Source organism: Octodon degus, unplaced genomic scaffold, assembly GCF_000260255.1.
Source record: "Octodon degus isolate 3935 unplaced genomic scaffold, OctDeg1.0 scaffold00120, whole genome shotgun sequence".
NCBI lineage: Eukaryota > Metazoa > Chordata > Mammalia > Rodentia > Octodontidae > Octodon > Octodon degus.
In genome coordinates, this window is record NW_004524696.1 from 5,274,648 (window position 1) to 5,278,781 (window position 4,134).

The window sequence follows — 4,134 nt, forward strand, 5'->3', positions numbered from 1 at the left end:
AATGTTGCACCTCAAACATCTAGAAAAGGAAGAGCAAACCAAATCCAACACCCAAAGATGGAAAGAAATCATAAAGAGTATAGGAAAAATTAATTCAATTGAGAGAAAGAAAACAGTGCAAAGAATTAATGAATCAAAAAGGTGTTCCCTTGGAAAACTTAGTGAAATTGATAAGCCCCTAGCTAACCTCATCAAAAAGAGGAAAGAAAAAATTCAAATACAAGCAATAAGGAATGAAAAGGGTGTAATTACCACAGACTCAGTGGAAATTCAGAAGATTATCAATTTTAAGAATCTTACTCTCACAGAATAGGAGAAACAGAAGAAATGGGCAGTCCTAGAAAGGTGCAAATTGCCAAAACTGCATCAAGAAGATATAACAAATCTCAATAACCAATAGCAGCCAATGAAATACAAAATGTAATAAAAGACCTACCAGCTAAGAAAGTCCAGGTCCTGATGGATTCACAGCTGAATTCTACAAGAAATTTATGGAAGTCATAATCCCTATACTGTTCAAACTCTTCAATGAAATTGAAAAGGAATTAATCCTCCCAGAGTCATTCCTGCAGCAAGTATTATACAGAAAAAAGCAACCAGGGAAAGATGTAACTAAAAAAAGAGAACTACAGGCTAATCACCCTCATGAACATAGATGCAAAAATCCTCAATAAAATCCTAGCAAATAAATACAGCAAATCATCAAGAAGATTATACACTGTGACCAGGTAGGATTCATCCCAGGGATACAACAATGGTTCAATATACACAAATCTATGAATGTACTGCCCTATATCAATAGAGCAAAAACTAAAAACCACATGATCATCTCAATTGATGCAGAAAATTCTTTTGACAAAATCCAACACTCATTCATGCTCAAAGTCCTACAGAAAATTGAAATAGATGGTGGCTACTTCAATCTAAGAAAAGCTACCTATGATAACTCATCAGCTAACATAATTCTTAATTGGGAAAAACTGAAATCTTTTACTCTCAGCTCTGGTACAAGACAAGGATGTCCTCTCTTACCACTGCTATTCAAAATAGTTCTGGAATCATAAGCTAGAGACATTAGACAAGAGAGAGAGAAATAAAAGAAATAAGAATAGGTAAAGAAGAAGTTAAATTATCATTATTTGCAGACGACATGATACTTATTTGGAAGATCCAAAATCTCCACCAAGATGCTACTAGAATTGATACACAAATTCAGTAGCATAGCAGGATACAAAGTCAACACCCAAAAGTGAATAGCATTCCTCTACACAGATAGCAAACACACTGAGAGGGAAATTAGAGAAACATTACCTTTTCCAATAGCACAACAGAAAAGGAAATACCTTGAAGTTAATCTGACTAAAGAAGCCAAAGATCTCTTCAAGGAAAATTATGGTACTCTGAAAAAAGAGATTGTAGAGGATTTCAGAAAATGGAAAGATATTTCCTTCTCCTGGATAGGAAGAATCAATATTGTGACGATGGTCAAACTCCAACAATTGCTGTACAGATTTAATGTAATCCCTATCAATCTACCACCATTATACCTCACAGACCTAGAGAAATCATTTCTAAAATATATTTAGAACCAGAAAAGACCTAGTATAGCAAAGGCAATCCTGAGAGCAACAAAGACAAGGCATGAGGCATTACAATTCCTTACTTGAAATTATACTACAAAGTCACTGTGTTAAAATCAGCATGGTACTGGCAAACAAATAGATGTAAGGATCAATGGAATTGATTAGAAGATGTAGAAGCCTCTACAAACACACTCAGCCACCTTTCTTTGACAAAGGTGCCAAACATGCTCACTGGATGAAGGATAGCCTCTTTAACAAATGGTTCTGGAAAAACTGGCTCTCTACATGCTGAAAACTAAAACTTGACCCAGGTCTATCACCATGCACTAAGCTAAAGTCAAAATGGATTAAAGATCTAAACATTAAAACAGAAGCACTAAATCTCCTGGAAGAGAAAGTAGGAGGAACTCTTGAAGACATAGGGAAGGCAAAGAGTTCATGAACAGAAATCAAATCCCATGGGAAACAGTTGAAAGAATTAACAACTGGGACCTCCTCTTATTGAGAAGTTTTTTCACGTCAAATGAAACTACCAACAAATTGAAAAGACAGCCCACAAATTTGGATAAAATCTTGACTAATAAGCATTCAGACAAATGTCTGCTCTCCTGAATTTATAGAGAACGAAAAGACATTATGGCCCCAAAATTTAGAGACCCAATCCAGAAATAGGCATCTGAGATGAACACACATTTCTCAGAGGATGAAATTAAAGAAGCAAATAAATATATGAAAAAATGCTCCACATCACTAGCCAACCATAAAATGCAAATTAAAACAATACTGTGATACCATCTCACTCCACAAAGATGGCTATCATAAAAAATCACCCAATAACAAATTTTGTAGAGGCTGTGAGGAAAAGGAACTCTTCTCCACTGCTGGTGGAAATGTAGACTGGTGCAATTATTATGGAAATCTGTGTGGAGACTCCTTACAAATCTACGACTGGAAATCTCATTCAAACCAGGTATCTCTCTACTGGGAATTTTCTTGGAGGAACTGAAAATCTCATTTCATAGTGATATATGTGTACCTATGTTTATAGCAGCACAAGTTGTGATAGCCAAATCTTAGAGACAATGAAGATGCCTGTCACCAGAGGAATGGTTGAAAAAGATGTGGTACTTTTATATAATGGAGTATTACTCAGTTATAAAGAATTATAAACTTGAAACATATTTAAGTGGATGCCACTTGATGATATACTCATAAGTGAAATAAACCAGACACACATGTGTAAATATCATATAGTCTCTGTAGTATAAGAACTCAAAGAAGAAATAAAAATAGAAAAGCATAAGGCATTTAAAAGGAAAGCAAGAACTTGAGGATTAGACAACAAAAAGTGGGCAAGGAGAAAAGCTAGGAAACATGACAGGGGCAAAGCCATTTATATGCACAAGCTGTGTAAGGCAATGATCCTGAGAATCTTCAGCATGGTATTGAAATTGGCAGTTAATTGGTAGGATTCCCACCCCGACTAACTTTATTTGCTGATACCTGTGAACTAAGCAATGACACTGAAGATAGCAATGTGTAATGTCATGTATAGAGTCATGCTTGGAATACCTGTTACTCTGGTCTTCTAAATAAGTACTGCTTGTCATGACATACCAATTACCATCATACTGTCTCTCAAGTAAACGTGTGTTAAAAAAATAAAAGGGCAATAAATGAAATCAAGAGACAAGAGAAAGATCTTTCTTGCTACCATGCTATGTATGGTTAGATTTCTAAATTATTGTGTAAAAATATGTAACTGTTTATTGCTATTTTTAAAAGTTTTTAAAAATTCTCTTCTTCATTTTCTCTAGGGACTTAAAGTTTAACATATTAATACTTTATGGAAAATACCTGTTCCATGTTATGCCTAAGATGTTTGATATTCAGACAGTTAGTGAGGTTAAATTCAACTGTGTATGTTGTAGGTTAATAATAATAAACTTCTCTTCTGGAGAGTTAACAACCTAAATTTGCACACCAAAAATTAGAGAAAAAGAAGTGCTAGAAGGAAAGCCAACATTTTGACCCTAGCCTTTCAAGGTCAGTGCAGACTCAGGACATATGAGAACCTGTACTGTAGCATCATGTAACTCCATTGTGTCTTTCTTGATCAAGGAGATTGTCGGGCCACAGAGGAAAGTGATTGACGATGTAGAGTGTCCCTAAGAGGAGCCACATGGAGAGAAAACATTCTCTTAGGTTTTCACAGAGAGCAAATTGGTCAAGCAATGGCTGTGACTCATCCACATGGCTGACACTGACAAAGGATCTACAAACTGTGGTACTGGCTTTTAGGATAAATCTTGAGAAATTTGACTGACCTTATCAGATACAAAAGTTACATTTCTTGTTATAGAGGTCTTGCTTTATCTTGTTCTTAACTATCCAGCAGAAAAATATAAAAACAAAGTATAAAAATAAAACCATATTAATATGGTGAGTTTTAAAAGGCTTAAGCCAAGAACTTCGGACAGTGCCAGTCCTACAGAAAACCATGTACTATTATGGACTACTAGACTATATTCAAATATTTTGCTGAATTCAT